The sequence below is a fragment of the Dasypus novemcinctus genome, chromosome 8 (assembly GCF_030445035.2).
Source record: "Dasypus novemcinctus isolate mDasNov1 chromosome 8, mDasNov1.1.hap2, whole genome shotgun sequence".
NCBI lineage: Eukaryota > Metazoa > Chordata > Mammalia > Cingulata > Dasypodidae > Dasypus > Dasypus novemcinctus.
Window position 1 is genome coordinate 14,426,156 of NC_080680.1, and position 19,282 is coordinate 14,445,437.

Here is a 19,282-nt window from a genome sequence, read left to right on the forward strand (position 1 = left end):
CTTCCCCCCCCCCGCCCCAGTTGTCTGTTCTTTGTGTCCATTTGCTGCATGTTCTTTTTGTCTGCTTCTGCTGTTGTCAGCAGCACAGGACTCTGTGTCTATTTTTATTACGTCATCTTGCTGCGTCAGCTCTCCATGTGTGCGGCGCCATTCCTGGGCAGGCTGCTCCCTCCTTCACGCTGGGCGGCTCTCCTTACGGGGTGCACTCCTTGCACGTGGGGCTCCCCTACATGGGGGACACCCCTGCGTGGCACGGCACTCCTTGCGCGCATCAGCACTGTGCATGGGCCAGCTCCACACGGGTTGAGGAGGCCCGGGGTTTGAACTGCGGACCTCCCGTGTGGTAGACGGACGCCCTAACCACTGGGCCAAGTCCACTTCCCATCCTTGGGTATCTTGATGCATCAACTTGCCACACCCACCCATCGCGTCAGCTCACTGTCTTGCTCTTCCTCTTTAGGAGGCATCAGGAACCAAACCTGGGACCTCCCACGTGGTAGGTGGGAGCTCAATCGCTTGAGCCACAAGTGCTTCCCTTCCTACCATTCTTACAGGAATTTCAAGGATGAGCCAGGCTGGAATAAAGCCCCAGGGCCTATGGAGATAAGAGACACAGCCTGCGAGTGACCTGGGCTTTGGCCCTTTGAGGTGGTGCAGAGGTTGAGCATGGCAAAGGGGACCTTGGGCCTCAGGGACAGAGGTCAGGTCAAGAAAGACTTGAGGGAGAACAAAGCGCCACAGAGGGGAGAGGCAGGAAGGAGACCCTCAGCGCCTCAACGGGGCACTCCTAAAACCTCCAGCTAGAAGTGTCCGAGGAGGCAGGCTGCCCTATTTCCATCCTTTCAACACATGGAGAAACTGAGACCTGGAGAAGATACGGGAGTTGCCTGCAGGCCAACAGTGAGTGGTAGACCCAGATGTCCAGGCTCCTGGCTCCAGCTTCCAGGAAGGTCATGCCGTATCTGTGAATACTTGTCAGATTTGTGGATGGGTGTGGGCAAGGGGTTTCTTTTTTTTTTTTTTTTTTTTTTAAGATTTTATTTATTTATTTAATTCCCCCCTCCCCTGGTTGTCTGTTCTTGGTGTCTATTTGCTGCGTCTTGTTTTTGTCCGCTTCTGTTGTCGTCAGCGGCACGGGAAGTGTGGGCGGCGCCATTCCTGGGCAGGCTGCTCTTTCTTTTTACGCTGGGCGGCTTTCCTCACGGGCGCACTCCTTGCGCGTGGGGCTCCCCCACGCGGGGGACACCCCTGCGTGGCAGGGCACTCCTTGCGCGCATCAGCGCTGCGCATGGCCAGCTCCACACGGGTCAAGGAGGCCCGGGGTTTGAACCGCGGACCTCCCATATGGTAGACGGACGCCCTAACCACTGGGCCAAAGTCCGTTTCCCGGCAACCCAAGAGCAATAGGCAGAAGAGTTGGGAGCGATTTTTAAAGGTTTAGGTAAAATTGGACCATGTTTTCAAAAATAGAGTTTGCACATTGTGCTGGGTGGAACGGTGGCTCCCAAAAGGATGTGTCCACGTCCTCTTTCTTGAAACTTCTTTGACAAAAGGGCCTTTGTAAATGTAAGTTAAGGATCATGAGGTGAGCCCTAAACCCAGTGACAAATGTCCTTACAGGAGAGAAGAGGAGACGATGCCGACACACAGGGAGTTAGGCCACGTGGAGATGGAGCCGCGCGGCCACAAGCCAAAGTCCACCAGGAACGCCAGAGACTGGTAGGAGCCAGCACAGGTCCTCTAGGACCTGCCGAGGCAGGGAGGCCCTACGGGCACTTGATTCCAGACTTCTGGTCTTCAGAACTCAGAGGGAATACACATCTGTCTTCAGGCAGCACATCTGTGGGAATTGGTTGTGGCAGCCCCAAGAACCCAATGCACCAACACCATGAGAAACAAAGCGAAAGGGCACAGATCTACCTGAGAAAAGCAGAACAGACATGAAAAGTGAGGGGTTACTTATATGCAAAAAGCTCACGTGAATCAATATGAAAAAGACCAACCTCCCAAAAGAACCAAGAATGAAGGTCAGGCACAGATAATTCACAAAAGGTCACGAAGCATATAAAACCAAGTTTATTCTCACCAGGAACTATCTTAAGGCAAATTAAACCAAATCAATATTTTCACACAGGAATTTAGCTTTTTGTTTTGTTTTGTTTGTTTTAATTATAACATTCAGTGCTGGCAAGCGTGTAGCAAGATGGGCACTCTGAAATGTTGTAATGAACAAGTAAGTTAGCACAGCCTTTCAGAAAGCTGCTTTGCAGAAGTCGTAGACACATTCCTTTTCTTTGATCCTTTCCGAGGAATTGACCTCAAGGAAAGCAAGGAGATGTGGATATCAGAGTTACTTAAAATGCCCAAAGATTGGAAACCATCATAGGTTCCAACAAGAGGGAGCATAAAAACAACACAACAATGAAAAACAACACATCTACCAGAATATCGTGCAAATGATGGTTGTAAGGGATTTGTTGAAGGCACAGGAAAATGCTTGTAAAACCGTGCCCGTGTTTTCTTTTCTAATATGCTGGGCATTTATTAGTTTGCGCTCCCTGAGTGAGAACGAGGTATTGCTCATGTTCTCTTGTCCCCTCCCTGTAGGAGGATTGCACAATCCACCCTTGTCACCCGTGCCCCTTGCCGTGCCTCCCTGGGGCCAGAGTCTGCTGCCCTGCAGCACTGAGAGGAGCAGCCCCGTGACCTGTCGCGGCAGGTGGCAGGTGGGTGCAGGTGACTCGGCTTTGAATGTGAGTGTGTTTCGTCTCAGCTGCTGTGTGGGTCCACACAGGCCTCAGTCCTCACACCAACCGGGTTCTGGAAGGGGAAGGAGTGAGGGTTTGAAGTTGTATGGACACCAGTTAATCCGTTCCTGTGGGACTGGACCCGTGGTAGGTAGGAGCTTTTTTATTTTAAACTCTTATTTATTTTTCCTTCCTCCCCCCACCCTGCCTTGCTGATTTTGCTGTCTGTGTCCGTTCGCTGTGTGAGCTTCTGTATCTATTTCTCTTTCTGTCTTCTCATCTTTCTCCTCTAGAAATCCACCGGGATTTGATCCTGGAGACCTCTGATGTGGAGAGAGATTCCCTGTCATTGCGCCACCTCAGTTCCTGGTCTCTGCTGTGCTTCACCTTGACTCTCCCCTTTGTCTCTCTTTTGTTGCGCCATCATCTTGCTACATGACTCAGTTGCACAGGCACTGGCTCACCATGTGGGCACTTGGCTCGCCATGTGGGCACTCACGTGGGCACTCGGCTGACCACATGGGCATTTGGCTCACCGCACGGGCACTCGGCTCACCGTGCAGGCACTGGCTTGCCACATGGGCACTCGGCTCACCGTGCAGGCACTAGCTCACCACATGGGCACTCGGCTCACCGCACGGGCACTCGGCTCACCGTGCAGGCACTGGCTCACCCTGCGGGCACTGGCTCACCGCGCGGGCACTGGCTCACCCTGCGGGCACACTTTCTCTTCTTTTTCACCAGGAGGCCCAGGGCTGGAACCCGGGTCCTCCATATGGTAGGTGGGGGTCTTAGCACTTGAGCCACATCAACTTCCTGGTGAGAAGGATCTTACCTTAATATGTGACCCACTTCATTCAGGGTGGGTCTTTTATAAGAGAATAAAATTTAGACAGAGAAAGCCATGGGAGCAAGAAGCGGAAAGCAACACAACCTGGAAGGGAAGGGAGAGCACAGAGACGCCGCCATGTGCCTTGCCGTGTGGCGGAGGAGCCTGGGGTTGCTGGCAGCCGGTCTCCAGAAGGAGGTTTCATCTGATGATGTCTACGTTTGGACATTTTCAAGGCCTCAGAACTAGGCTTGTAAGCTAATAAATCCCACTGTAAAAATCCACCTGTTTCTGGTATATTACTTTTGGCAGCTCAGCAAACCAGAACGGAAAGCGGGGGGAGCAGAGCAGCCATCGTGTAAAATGAATGAAAAAAAACCTCTCTGGTGAGCTGCTGGGGATTGGAGATTGTTACCATAGCAAAAGCTGACTCGTACACTCACCACGGGGCTCCCGGCACTGCAAAACAGTTCAGTCTATCGTCGGAGCGCAGTAAACAGTTGTTAGAACGGTCTGAGAAAAAAGTGCTGCAAGAAAATAGGTCCAGTATTATCAGTGGTTGTTTCCTTTTGGATGACTTTTTTTCTTCCCTTTGTGCTTTTCTGATTTTTCACAATGGTCAGCTCCTGCTGCCCTGCACGCTCCGTGCTCTTGCCCGTGCAGGCACCGCGTCTGGTTCTGGAACGTGATCATCTCGTTTAATTCCCACACCCTCCTGTTATCCCCACCTTCCAGATGGAGAAAATTAGCATGTGTCGCTTTAGCAATTAGAAAATATAGATGTATATTTTTAAATAAGAAAAGCAAAGATAACACCTTGCATTGGAAGTCTGCCCTAAAACCTTCCCAAGACCCAAGAGAGGCTGCAAGAAAACTTTTAATTATTATTGTTATTTAATTTCTGAATAGGCATTGCAGTCACCTGGTTCAAAACCAGAAAATATAAAAGAACAGAAAGGACCAAAAAAAAAAAAAGGCATTTCCTCTCACATCTGTCCCCCCATTGAGCCAGTTTCCCACCCCACCATCTGAAAATGCTTTCTCTAGTTTCTCCTGTGTTCTCCCGGAATCTCTTTATGGACATGCATGCAAAGACTGTTGAAGATTCTTAATTTTCTCCATTTGTTTACCCAAAAGGAACATGCTAAACACACTGCCCTGCATTTACTTTTCAGCCTAAAGCTCGGCTTTGGAATTCTTTCTGTATCAGTTTGTACAGTTAGTACAGAGCCCCCTTGTTCTTTTTCACAGCTGCATAGTATTCCATTGGCTGGATGTTCCATAGCCTGTGTAACCAGCCCCCCCCCACTGCAGGACACACGGTTGGCTCCAATCTTTTGCTGTTAAAAACAAAACAGTAACTAATTTGAACATTAGTAATTTTGCTCATGTCAAGTACAGCTGTAGGAAGAACTCCCAGAAGTGAAATTGTTAAGTCAAAAAGTTTATGCCTGTGTAATTCTGGTAGATGTTGCCAAATTGCCCTCCTGAGGAGTTGTACTAATTTACACTCCCACCAGTGATATGGGGCTGGGTCCGTCTCCCCAGCCTCACCCACAGAGCAGATTAATTGACTTTTGGTCTGTTTGCGATTCTACAGGAGAGAAGTAGTATCCGGGCAAGGTTTGAATTTCCGTGTCCCCTTAGGAGTGAGGTCCAGCCTCTCCCCCACGGGGCCGGGAGCCACTTGTTTGCTTCTTTTCTGTGCACAGCCCTGAGCGAAGGCTCTCTCCAGAATGGACAGGTTTCTCCCTGCCCAGCTGCCCCGAGCCCTGGGCCTTGCCCCACCTCTCCAGCACCTGTCTGGGGGCGCTGCAGCCAGGTCAGCTGGGAGGACGGGGCTGCGACACTCAGTGCAGAAGCGGAGCGTGATGGCAGCCCACGCGCCCGCTGACGCAGCCACCGGTGTTTGCACGGCTCGTGGCCCCACGCAGAGCAAGCGGTTAAATGCACCAGCGCTGGGCCCAGCTGCCCAACTCAGACCCTGGCTCGGCCGCTTCCTCATCGTGTCCCTGGGCCTCGGTTTCCTCCCTAAAGTGGGGATACACCTAGAACCTCCTCCTAGGGCTGCGCGCCCCGGGGAAGTCCTGTGTCGTTATCGGGACAATCCCTGTCGTCCCCGCAGGGAAGGGGAGACTCAGAATTGGACGGAGGTTGTTCCGGCCACCCCCCAGTCCATGATGCAGCTGGGACAGGGACCTGGTTTGCGGGACCCACCCCCAGCACCCCCTGTCGCAGCAAGGTGGAGGCAGAGGGGCGGGACATCGTGGCGGAAGGCCGGGGGGTCGGGGGTTGGGCGGCGGACCCCTGCCACCCTGCCTGGCCCGCCCGGGCAGCCCCCGCCCCCCCATGCAGAAACGCCTTCCCTCTGATTTTCGCATGCCCGGCCCCTAGGTCAGGTATTGGCTCAAAAGGAGATACTCCTCACACCATCTAGAATGGCGATTATTATTTCTAAAGAGAGGAGAATAAGTGATGGCAAGGGTGTGAGGGAAAAGGAACACTTGTACATTGTTGGGGGCAATGGGAAACGGGCCTGCCACTGTGGAAATCAGTCTGGCAGTTTCTCAAAAAGTCAAACAAAGAATTACCACAGGAACCAGCAGCCCCACTTCTAGGTGTATGCTCCAAATAACTGAAAGCAGGGAAACTTTGGGAGAGATGGAGGATTAGAAGACGGGGAGGGAAGCAGACTTGGCCCAGTGGTTAGGGCATCCGTCTACCACATGGGAGGTCCCCGGTTCAAACCCCGGGCCTCCTTGACCCATGTGGAGCTGGCCCAGGCGCAGTGCTGATGCGCGCAAGGAGTGCCGTGCCACGCAGGGGTGTCCCCGCGCAGGGGAGCCCCACGCAAAAGGAGTGTGCCCCTAAGGAGAACCGCCCAGCACGAAAGAAAGTGCAGCCTGCCCAGGAATGGCACAGCACACACGGAGAGCTGACACAGCAAGATGATGCAGCAAAAAGAAACAGATTCCCATGCTGCTGACAACAACAGAAGCAAAGAAGAAGACACAGCAAATAGAAGCAGACAACCGGGGTGGGGGGGGGGGGGGCGGGGGAAGGGGAGAGAAATAAATAAATCTTAAAAAAAAAAGAAGAAGAAGAAGACGGGGGAGAAATGGATGTGGCTCAAGCAGTTGGGCTCCCGTCTACCATATAGGAGGTCCAGGGTTCAATGTCCAGGGCCTCCTGGTGAGGGCAAGCTGGCCCACATGGAGTGCCAGCCCACGTGGGAGTGCCCCCCGTGCAGGAGTGCCAGCCGATGCAGAGAGCTGGCGCACCAAGATGATGCAACAAGAGCCACAGAGGAGAGACAATAAGAGACGTAGCGGAACAGGGAGCTGAGGTGGCACAAGCGAATGATCGCCTCTCTCCCACTGTGGAAGGTCCTGGAATCAGTTCCCAGAGCCGCCTAATGAGAATACAGGCAGCCACAGAGAACACACAGCAAATGGACACAGAGAGCAGACAATGGGGGGGTGGGGCAAGGATAAAGAAACAAATCTTAAAAAAAAAAAGAGAGAAGACAGTGAAACAGGTAGAGGGTGGGGGGGACTGTCTGGAGGGCTGCTCTGGGGCTCAGGACACCAGGGGATGGGGAGGCACCACCCAGAAGAGAGAGGGGTGAAGGGAAGGAGCCTCAGCTGGCTGCAAACCCCCGAGAAGAGCTGCAGAAGCACAGCGGACACCCATCCCCCCACCTATGGAGTAAACAGCAGTCAACAGAGGGCAGTGGCTGTGCACTGAGGGGCTTGCAGGGGTCTTCTTCCCCAAGAAAGGGGAGGGATACAGCCGGCAGGAAATTCGCACTTTGGTTAGGGAACTGGGTCTGTGGCCCTGGAGGGGCCGCACACTTCCAGGCTGGGTAGGGCTGTGAAGTTGTTTGCACTGAGAGCTGGCAGGGACCTAAAGATAGTTTGCCTTCCCAAACACCCTCCCTGCTGCCCCAGGCTGGTTACTGAGGAGGCAGAGGGAGGGAGGGGGTGGCCCGGTGGAGAACAGCCTCTGAGAAAGTTTGTTGGTGAGGCTTGGCCAGCCCTGAGGACATTGCTTCTGCCCCACCCACCTGCCTGAAGAGTTACTCTAGATGCATTTCCCTCCTAGAACCTGGGGTCTGAGCTGAGAGGGCTGCCAAAGAGCTCCATCTGCTGGCCACACCTGAGAAGTGCATGAAAAAGAAAAAAAAAGAGGCAAACAGGCTCCCTTACTGCCCGGCTCTCCAAGGCCCTTGGAAACTGGCCTGCACCCCATAATGGGTCCTTAGCCCTGGTTTGAGCAGTTAAACTGGTACAATCCTAAGTATCTAGAACAAGTTGAACCCAAAGTCAAAGAACCATGGTGGCACACAGCCACTTAACAGTAAATCCTTAGGCCAGGGACAGAAATTGAACATCAAAGTATACTCAGCTTCAGAATCAGATGCCTAGACATAAGCAAAAAATTACAAACCTTATAAAGAAAAAGAAGATATGAGTCAGGCAAAAATACAAATCAAAGCTCCAGGTCTTGAAACAGCTGATTAATGAGGTTCACCTAGATCTCCTAAATCAAATCATGGAGTTGAAGGACAACATGACTAAAGAAATAAAAGACATTAAGGAGACACTGGGGGGAAGCGGCTGTGGCTCAATCAGCGGAGCTCCCGTCTACCATATGGTGGGGCCTCCTTGTAAAGGCAAAGCTGGCCTGTGCGTGGTGGAGAGCTGCCAGCCTGTGCACCACAGAGAGCTGGTGCAGCAAGATGACACAACAAAAGGGAGACAAGCAGATACTGAAAAACTGCAGCAAATGGACACAGAGAAGAGCCAATGAAAGAAAAGGAACAAGCTGCGGGGGGGGGGGGGAATAAATAAATGAATCTTTGAAAAAAAAAAGAAGACACTTGGGAAGCGGATGTGGCTCAAGCAACTGGGCTTCCGTCTACCACATTGGAGGAGGTGGTTCGATACCCGGGGCCTCCTGGTGGAAGCCTGCCAGGCCCACGCAGCGAGCTAGGCCTGTGCGGGCAGTGACGCAGCAAGATGGCAATGCAACAAAAGAGGGATGCAGGGGAGAGTCAAGGCAAGCACAACAGAAACCAGTAACTGACGTGGCACAAGCAACAGGGCACCTCTCTCCCACATCAGAGGTCCCCAGGATCAAATCCCGGTGAAGCCTAGAGGAGAAAATGAGAAGAGAAGACCAAGAAAGAAAAAAAGGAAAGAGACACAGAAGATCACACAGTGAATGGACTCAGACAACAAAAAGTTCAGGGTGGAGGAGTGAGGGAGGGGAAAGAGAAATAAAAAGAAGACAGTGAGTGAGCACGAAGGAAATTTTGAAATCTTGGATAAAAAAATAACAGAGCTTATGGGAATGAAAGATACAATAAGTGAAATAAAAAACACAATAGAGGCATACAACAGGAGATTTGAAATCATGGAAGAAAGAATCAGCAACATAGAGGAAAGAAAAAGTAAAACTGAAGAGAGAGAAAGAATGGAAAAACTTGAGCAGGGGCTCAGGAAGTTGAGTGATAACCCGAAGTGCACCAACATTCATTTTTATGGGAGTTCTGGAAAGAGACAAGAAAGAAAAAGAGTATTTGAGGAAATAATGGCCCCAGATTTCCCAACTCTGATGAAAGACATGAATATATTTGTCCAGGAAGTGCAGTGTATTCCAATTAGACCTACCCCAAGACACACAATACGCAGAATGCCAATGCTGAAGATAAATAACGGTAAATGCTGCTGTTGTTGGGTGCTTTGTCATCGGGGCTCCCCTGTCCCCCGTTGATGGATGAGGGGCTGCGTGGAGAAAGGTGCTCCGAGCAGCCAGTCCACGTCTTCTGGAGCTCAGGTGTCTGCACCTCTCCTGCTCCTGGGGGGCACCCGTGTCACCCTGGGATGCGGGCTGGCCGTCCTCCCCCAGGGCTGTGCCTGCTGCCACCCCACAGCAGCACCCCGAAACCCCGTCGCCCCTCACTCGGCTCAGATACATCTGCTCAGTGTGTGGCCCTGGCTTTATTCATTTCCCCCAAAAGATATGCTCCTCCAAAAAGGGGCACCAATGTTCCCCCAAAAAGATGTGTGACCCCCCAAAAGGTACTGTGGCACCCCCCAAAAGAGACATTGAAGTCCTAGCCCCCAGTCTCGTGAACATGACCCTACTGGAAATAGGGTCTTTGAAGATGTTACCAGTTGAGATGAGGCCACCCTGGGTTGGGGTGGGTCCTGATCCAGTATAACTGGGGTCCTTGTAAAAAGGGGGACACAGACAGACAAGACAGCGTGTGATAGAGGCAGAAACTGAGTTATGCCACCAGCCAACAAATGCCGTGGATTGCTGGCAAGCCATCCCAGACCCCTACGGGCCCCAGGGGCGTGTGGCCTGCTGTCACCTCGATCTGAACTTCCTGTTACTTTGTTACAGGAGCGCGGAGCAAACTAAGGCGAAGACCATCTCCTGCCTGTGGATAGAGCGTTCTCTACAATTCTGTTTCCCGGCTGCGTGGATGTGCCAGGTTTATCTGCCCAAACCCCGCTGATGGGTGGTTGGGCGGTTTCCAGGCTCTTGCTTTTACAAATGCAGGATAAGTGGAGCCCACGTGGGGATGCAGCTGCAGCACTACCTCCTAGAGGGAGACCTACCAGCTCCACGGGGTCAGGGTGCAGCCCCGGGGTCAGGGTGCAGGTCCAGGGTCAGGGGGCAGGTCTGGGGTCAGGGTGCAGCCCCAGGGTCAGGGTGCAGGTCCAGGGTCAGGGGGCAGGTCTGGGGTCAGGGTGCAGGTCCAGGGTCAGGGTGCAGGTCTGGGGTCAGGGTGCAGCCCCGGGGTCAGGGTGCAGCCCCAGGGTCAGGGTGCAGGTCCAGGGTCAGGGGGCAGGTCTGGGGTCAGGGCGCAGCCCTGGGTACATGAGGACACACATCCCCACACCAGCCTTGTCCACGCAGGGGCAGGACCCCCCCTCACTTCTGCCCAGGGGAAGCTCCTGGCTTAGAAGGTAAAACATGTGCTTTGAGACAGTTTTTCCCCATTATAATCCGTGTGTTTTCTCTGATTTCCTGACCAAAGTAAGATGCTGTTATGGAAGGTTCACGTCGGGGGTGGGTGGGAGTCACCTGTACCGCAACAGCCCAACGCCACGACCTCCACGTTTTGGGGTTTCCCCTCTAGACTACTACTCTGCGTGCAGTTTTTACAAACATGTTCCTTAATTCCTCCCACAGCTCTTCGCCTGGCCGCGAGGGCGCTGGGCCTCGGCCGGGGCGGGGGGTGCCCGGTCCGCCGCCCACCCTGCCTGCGCTCTCTTCTGGTCATGCACATGCCCCTGCTCTAGGGCCTGCCTTTCCCCACGCTGCACCCCACACTGTGCAGACCCTCCTGCTCACAGCTTGGGGGGCCTCAGCCGGGAGCCCCAGGCCTGCCTCCCCTTTCCTCCGTGGCTAATACCTACCGACGGCTCGCGGCCCTGCCCACCCATGGGGCAGCTGCGACGGGATGCTCGGTGACCCGGGGCAAGCCGTGTTGACCCTTCACAGCCTCCTGCCCCCATCCACCAGGCACAGGAACTGTCCCCTCGCAGAAGGGCAGTTAACATAGGAGGCAGTGCTGGGCTCAAGAGCACTGGGTAGTGGAAGGGGGCAGGGAGGGAGGAGAGGAAGGGCAGGAGGACGGAAGGAAGGACAGATCTCTTCGGTCCCATCACCCCAGTGTCAGGCTGTCCCAGGACAAAATTGGGAAGCGCTGAAGGGACGCATGGCCAGTGGTGGCTTTCCCCTGTTCCTGGGTCAGATGAAGCCATTTATTAGGAGGTACTGTTGGTGACTTGGTGGGCTTGTCGCCATCTCCCCGCAGCCGATGCGGGGACCCCCTCTTTACGTCCCTGCCCAGCCACTGCCCGGCCCCACGGGCATCTCAGCAGGGGCAGGAGCTCCCAGCCCCTCGAGAATGCCCCGACCACCCTGTCTTCACACCTGGGCCCTCTTCCTTGACCTGAGTCAGCGCCCAGGACGGCCATGCGGGCACAGCTGGGGCCCCAGCCCCCGCCTGCCCAGCCGCTCGGCTGCGCCCCTCCTGGGCCCACCCCTGCTTTCCTAACCGCAATTTCCCATCCAGGTCCAGCCTGGAGAAAGGCTCGTGGGGGATGTGAATTAGAAGATGAATTAGCCAGAGGCCGCAAGTGTCTGGGGAGGGGCAGAGAGGCAGCCCACCACCCCGCGGCATGGCACAGAAGTGACCCGCGCTCCCAGCTCTCCCACTGACCACAGAGTCTTCTCTTTTACTTCGGAGACATATTCCACATACCACAAAATTCACCCTTTAAAAATTCAGTGCTTTTGCACATATTCACAGAACTGGGCGACCGTCACCCCTATCTAATTCTGGAATGTTCACATCATCTCCAAAAGAAACCCCAATCCCTTAGCAGTCATTCCCTATTCCCCCACCCACCCCAGCCCCCTTTCTGTCTTCATGCATTTGCCGACTACGAGCATTTCACAGAAATGGAATCACACAACACGTCCTCTTTCACATCCGGCCTCTGTCACTTAGCGTCCAGGCTTCAGGGTTCACCCACACTCTAGGACGCTTCAGCACCTTGTCCCTTTTGAGAGCTGACTAGTATCCCATTACCAGGTTCTGTCCATTGGCCAGTGGACAGTGGGTCGTCCTCCTTTGGCCGATTGTGAGTGAGGCTGCTGTAAACAGTTGCGCACACTTTTTGTATGAACATTCATTTTCAATTTTCAGAGGTATGTCTCTAGGAATGGAACTGCCAGATTGTAGGGTAACTGTGTTTAACTTTTGAAGGAACTGTCAGACTGTTTTCAAAAGCAGCTGTACCTTTTCACATTCCCGCTGGCAATGTATGAGGGTTCCAGTTGCTCTGCATCCTTGCCAAGACTTTTCCACTTGGAAAAAAGATACTCCACACAAACAGTAACCAAGAAAGAGCAGGGGCTGCTATACTATTATAGGACAAAACAGGCGTTAAATGCAAAAAAGTTATGAAGGCCATTATATATTAATACAAGGGACAATCCACCAAGAAGAAATAACAGTCATAAATATCTCGGCATCTAACCAGGGTGCCCCAAAATACATGAGACATACTCTGGCAAAACTGAAGGGAAGAGCAGACATCTCTATAATGATCACTGGAGACTTCAGCCCCCCACTCACATCATTAGATAGAACAACGAGACAGAAGATCAACAAGGAGACAGAGAACTTGAACAATAAGTAAACAAGCTAGACCCAACAGGCAGATACAGAATGTTGTATCCCCAATTAGTGAGTTATACATTCCTCTCAACTGATTATGAGGGAAGCAGACTTGGTCCAGTGGTTAGGGCGTCCGTCTACCACATGGGAGGTCCGCCGTTCAAACCCCGGGCCTCCTTGACCCATGTGGAGCTGGCCCATGCGCAGTGCTGATGCGCTGAAGGAGTGCCATGCCACGCAGGACTGTCCCCTGCATAGGGGAGCCCCACGTGCAAGGAGTGCGAAAGAAAGTGCAGTCTGCCCAGGAATGGTGCCACCCACACGGATAGCTGACACAACAAGATGACACAACAAAAAGAAACACAGATTCCCGTTTTGCTGACAACAACAGAAGCGGACAAAGAAGACGACGCAGCATAGACACAGAGAACAGACAACCGGGGCGGGGGGGGTGAGGGGGAAGGGGAGATAAATAAACAAATCTTCTAAAAAAAAAAAGTGCTTATTAATCTTGCTTCAGGATGGACCACATGTTAGGTCACAATGCAAGTCTCAATAAATATAAAAAGATTAAAATTGGGAAACGGACTTTGGCCCAGTGGTTAGGGCATCCGTCTACCATATGGGAGGTCCTCGGTTCAAGCCCCGGGCCTCCTTGACCCATGTGGAGCTGGCCATGCGCAGCGCTGATGTGCGCAAGGAGTGCCGTGCCACACAAGGGTGTCCCCCGCGTGGGGGAGCCCCACGTACAAGGAGTGCACCCCGTAAGGAGAGCCGCCCAGTGCGAAAGAAAGTGCAGCCTGCCCAGGAATGGCGCCGCCCACACTTCCCGTGCCGCTGACGACAACAGAAGCGGACAAAGAAACAAGACGCAGCAAATAGACACCGAGAACAGACAACCAGGGGAGGGGGGGGAATTAAATAAATAAATAAATCTTTAAGAAAAAAAAAAGATTAAAATTATGCAAAGCATCTTCTCATATCACAGTGGGAAAAAGCTGGAAATCAATAATACGTGATAAAAGGAAAAAATAAGAAATGTGTGGAGGCTAAACAACACACTCCTAGGTAATCAGTGGGTCAAAGAAGAAATTGCAAGAGAAATCAATAATATATTGAGATGTATGAAAATGAGAAAACTTACCAAAATTATGGGATAGAGGGTAGGCAGTCTTGATAGGGAAATTTGTAGCCCTAAATGCCTGTATTAAAAAGAAGAAAGAGCTAAAATCAAAGATGTAACTGTAAACCTGGAGGAACTAGAAAAAGAACAGTAAACCAATCCTAAATGAAGTAGAAGAAAAGAAATAAGATTAGAGCAGAAATAAATGAAATTGAGAACAACAACAACAAAAAAAGATAGAGAAAATCAACAAACCCAAAAGATTGTTCTTTGAGAAGATCAATAAAATTGACTAACACTTAACTAGACTAACAAAGAAAAAAAGAGAGACAATGCAAATAAAATCAGAAATGAAAGGGACTAAGTTACAGCCAACCCCACAGAAATAAAAGGGACCCTAAAAGGACATCATAGGGGAGCCAACGTGCTCCGTGGCTGAGCGCCGGCTTCCCACATGTGAGGTCCTGGGTTCAACCCCTGGCCCCAGCACCTCAAAAAAAGAAAAAGAAAAAAAGAGGATATTATGAGAAACTGTATATCAACAAACTAGACAGCCTAGATAAAATGGACAAATTCCTAGAAATACACAAACAACCTACATTGACTCTATAAAGTATATAAGAACTCAATAAACCAAACACATTTAAAGAGAAAGAATCAGTCATCAAAAGTCTCCCAACAAAGTCCAGGACCAGCTGGCTTCACAGGTGAATTCCACCGAGCATTTTGTGAATTAACACCAATCCTGTTTAAACTCTTCCAAAAAAAATTGAAGAGGAGGGAAAATCACTCACACATTTTATGAAGCCAACGTCACCCTAATAGCAAAGCCAGATAAGCACACTGGAAGAAAAGAAAATCACAGATCAGTCTCTCTCATGACCATAGATGCAAAAACTCTGAACAAAATACTTGCAAACTGAATCCAACGGCACATAAAAACAATTATACATCACCGTCAAATGGAATTTATTCCTGGTAAGCAAGGGTGGTTCAACATAAGAAAATCAATTGACATAATACACCACATTAACAAATCGAGAGAAAAAAAGCACATGATTATCTCGATCAATGCAGAAAAGGCATGTGACAAAATCTAGCATCCTTTCTTGATAAAAAACACTCAAAAGATAGGAATAGAAGGAAAATTCCCCAGTATGATGAAGGGCATATATGAAAAACCCACAGCCAACACGTACTCAGTGCAGAGCGGTTGAAAACGTCCCCTCTAGGATCAGGAGTAAGACAGAGCTTGCTGCCGTCACCACAGGTTTTCAACACCGTGCTAGAAGGTCTAGCCAGAGCAACAAGACGAGAAATCAACTGGAAATGTACCAAAGACCAAAATATAAAACCTAGAAGCCTAAAACTACGAAGAAACTGTAGAGAAACATCTTCCAGACCTCGTGGTAGGGGGTGGTTTCTTGGCTCTTAGAGCCAAAGCACAGGCAGCAACAACAAAAAATCAGAAGTGGAACCGCCTCAAAATTAAACACTTTTGCACCTTTAAGGACTTTATCAAAAGGGTGAAAAGACAGCTGACTCAGTGGGAGAAAATATTTGAAAATCACGTATCTCAGAAGGGATTGATATCAATGATATAAAAGAAATGCAACAACTCATCAAGAAAAGATAAATGACCCGATTAAAAAATGGACAAGAGACTTGAATAAACATTTGTCCAAAGAAGAAATACAAATGGTGAAAAAAAACAATGAATAAATGTTCAACATCACTCGTGATTAGAGAAATGCAAATCAAAACTACAACAAGATATCGTTTCACTCCTATCAAAAAGACAGAACTACAAGTGTTGGAGAGGATGTGGAGAGACAGGAACACTTATCCACTGTTGGTGGGAATGCAGAATGGAACAGCCACTGTGGAGGACTGTTTGGCAGTTCCTAAGGAAGCTGCATATAGACTTGCCATGTGACCAGGCAATACCATGCTGGGCATATACCCAGAAGAACTGAGCGCAGTGACACGAGTAGACATCTGCACACTGGTGTTCATAGCAGCATTATTCACAATTGCCAAAATTCAGAAAAAACCCAGGTGTCCACCAACAGATGAGTGGATAAACAAACTGTGGTGTAGTCACACAATGGAATATTATACAGCTGTAAGAAGGAATGAAGTCATAAACTAGACGACAGTGTGGGTGAACCTGGAGGACAGTTGTGGAGTGAAGCAAGCCAGACACAAAAGGACAAATAAGGTATGATTGTGTTACTATGAACCAAATATATTGTGTGACATATTGTATGATTCCTTTTATAAAAAATGTAAATATAAATCATTCTATAAAGAGAAAAAAAGTAATTGTGCAAGAATAACCAGAAATGGGAGCTGTGGACAGCAGGCGAAGCATAGAGAAACTGAGAGGTGATGGATTTTCTTGTTTGTTTTTTTGTTTATTACTATTATTGAAATAATGAAAATGCTCTAATGATGATTGAGGTGAACAATGCACAACTATGTGATTGTGCTGAATACCACTGATTGTGCACTTTGGGTGAATGGCACGCTTGGTTAATATGTATCAATAAAACTGATTTGTTAAATAAAAAACAAAGAACTGAGAGCAGTGACATAAACAGATATCTGCGCACCGATGTTCATAGTGATATTATTCACAATTGCCAAAAGATAGAAACAACCCAGGTGTCCTTCAATCGATGAATGGGTAAACAGATTGTTGTGTATACACACAATGGTATAGTGCACAGCTGCAAGAAGAAAGGAAGTTGTGAAACAACATGGATGAACTTGTAGGACATTTAGTTGAGTGAAGCAAGTCACACGCAAAAAGGACAAATACAATATGATTGCGCTATTATGAACTAAATATGTTGTGAAACTCATGGAGTTAATAATTAAAATATAGGTCACCAGAAAATAGGAGGTTAGAGAATGGAAAGCTGAGGGTTAGTTTGTGCAAAACTGGTAAAAAGGTTGTAAATCACTGGAAATGAATAGAATTGGTGAAAGCACATCATAGTGTTTGTAACTAGCAGAGCTATTATATGCGTGTGATAGCGGTTGAGAGGGAAAGTCTAAGGACATGTCCATTACTGGAAGGAAAGCTAAAAATGTAACACGGGACTGTATAGCATAATGAAACCTTGTGAAATATGAAGAAGGGTAATATTGCATATATAAGACTTTTTTTTTTTTTACAAAATATAAATACAAATAAACTAGAGAGATGGAAACAGATGAAGCAGGTATGTACGGGAGGGGCAGCATAGAGGGATTGAGAGGTGATGAGGGCTTTTGTTCTTTTTTGTTTATTTTTATTATTATTGAAATAATGAAAATGCTCTAATAATGATTGAAGTAATGAATATACAACTATATGATTATATCAAATACCATTGATTGTACACTTCGGATGGATTGTATGCTTTATTAATATGTAGCAATAAAAGTGATTTGCTTAAAAGTCCTCGTAAGGGCCACCCTAGCGGAGCGAGTGGTGCCTCGCTATGTTTTGACTTGCCTTTCTCTAATGGCTAAGGGTGCTCAACCTTTTTCATGAGCTTATGGCCTTTTGTGTATCTTCCATGGAGAAAGGCCTTTCAAGTCCTTTGCGCCCCCCCCCCCCCAAATCGGGTTACCTGTCCTCCTCCTGTGGAGCTGCAGGAGTTCTTTCTGTAATCTGGGCACTAGACCCTTGCCGCCTGTAACACTGGGAACGATTTGCTCCCATGCGTGGGTCGTCTCTTCACTTTCTTGATAGTGTCCTTTGAAGCGCGAACATCTTTTTATTCTGATGAAGTCCAGGTCACCTGTTCTTTCCGTAGTGGCTTGAGCCCAGCAGCCCTCCGACGCCGTCTGGCAAGCCCCGTCCCCTCGGCGCCCCTCTCCCCCGTGCCCAGACGTCCCCTCCGTCCCCTTCTCGCTCCGGGCCTGGGGCTCGGGCCCGCGCTGGGGCGCTGCGCCCTCTGCTGGCCGCCGCGGGCGCTGCCGGCCTCGCCCTCCCGGGAGGCCCCGCTGTCCCGGCCGCTGGGAGGCGCGCGTCGCCAGGCCAGGGGGGCGGCCGTGAGCGCGGGGGCCGGGGCTGTGCCGCTCGACAGAGGGGCAGCTGCGCTCAGCGCTAGTTTTATTTTCCTGGGGAGGGAAGGAAAGGTACAAGCGGCCACGACGCTGTGAGGTAAAGGGGCTCGTCCCCATTTGACAGAGGGGGAAACTGAGGCTGGGGGAAGGAGGGTGCGCCCGAGGCTCAGAGGCGCGCGGGGTGGACCGACGCATGCGTTCACGCACTCATTCCCTCCCTCCCCGAGCCTGCGTGAGGCCGCACCGCGGACCCAGCCCCGGTGGCCCCGATGAGACCCCCGTGGCCCGGCCCGGGGCCTGGGGGTGGGCGTCGGCGGCGCGGGACAAGTCCTCCGCACACCACCCGGGGACCACGCGGAGAAGCACTGGCCCTCGGAAGGGGTGGCACAACGAGAGCCAGGCGCAGGGGAGCCGTCTCAGAGGGGATGGCCTCCTGCCTTTTGAACTGGGTTCTGGGTGATTAGGCTATTTAGCAAAAACTATAGATGTCAGTAAGACGTCAACTTACAGCAGTTATTAGAAGCTGCTGGCCTGGGGACATGTGGCAGAGCTGGCTGTGGCCGCCGCTGTTCATTTTTTTCTTCTGCCTCATCACAGAATCCTTCAACTTTAGTTGGGAGCATGGCTGCCTGGAGTAGAAGCCCCATTTCTCAGCATCACCTGTGGTGCGTGGCCATGTGGCTAAGTTCTGGCCATGAGATAGATCCAGAAACTTCTGAGAAGTGTCTTAGAATGGGGTGCTCCCTGCATTCCCCCTTCCTCCATCCCACTGGCTGGAATGCGACCACAATGGCTGGAACTCAAGCAGCCATCATGGGCCATGAGGTGGAGGCTACGTATTGCGTCTGGCAGACTAGAACAATAGGGGGAACCTGGGTCCCTGAGAACATGGAGTTGCCACAAAAACCCTCAACTGCTTGCCTCAGGGCATCATTTGCGTGATGGGGAAAGAAATGTCTATTTTGTTTACGCAAGTCTTATATTACTTTGGGTTCTGTGGTGCTCATAGCCATACTTAATCCTGAGTGACACGGTCTCAAAAGTACCCAACGCCGTGCCTGGCTCAGTGTAGGTGCTCCACCTGAGCTCAGAGCCAAAGCACAGCGCTGTGACCGGGCGGGGGAGAACGGAACCCCGGCCGGAAACCCGGGGAGACCTTCTGTGAGAATGGAAGAAAGGTTGGCACCGAGAAGAACACGGAATCTAGCTCAGCCCCAGCCCTGGCCGACGGCGGGTCAGGGCTTCTTGGCCTTTGAAGGCCAGCACCGCCACGGTCCCCCACCCTGCGTGCCCCAGGCCGGTGGAGGGCCTCG

General features: G+C 50.7%; 1 long non-coding RNA gene across 1 annotated transcript in view; it reads left to right on the forward strand.

Annotated features, from left to right (window-relative positions):
- Nucleotides 1-10,235, forward strand: part of LOC131279403 (uncharacterized) — a 28,254-nt gene extending 18,019 nt beyond the window's left edge. Inside the window, exons 4-6 of the long non-coding RNA XR_009186731.2 lie at nucleotides 1,621-1,719; nucleotides 2,608-2,726; nucleotides 9,991-10,235. This is a non-coding gene — a long non-coding RNA (uncharacterized lncRNA). The remainder of the gene's footprint in view (nucleotides 1-1,620; nucleotides 1,720-2,607; nucleotides 2,727-9,990) is intronic.
- Nucleotides 10,236-19,282: the final 9,047 nt, after the last annotated feature.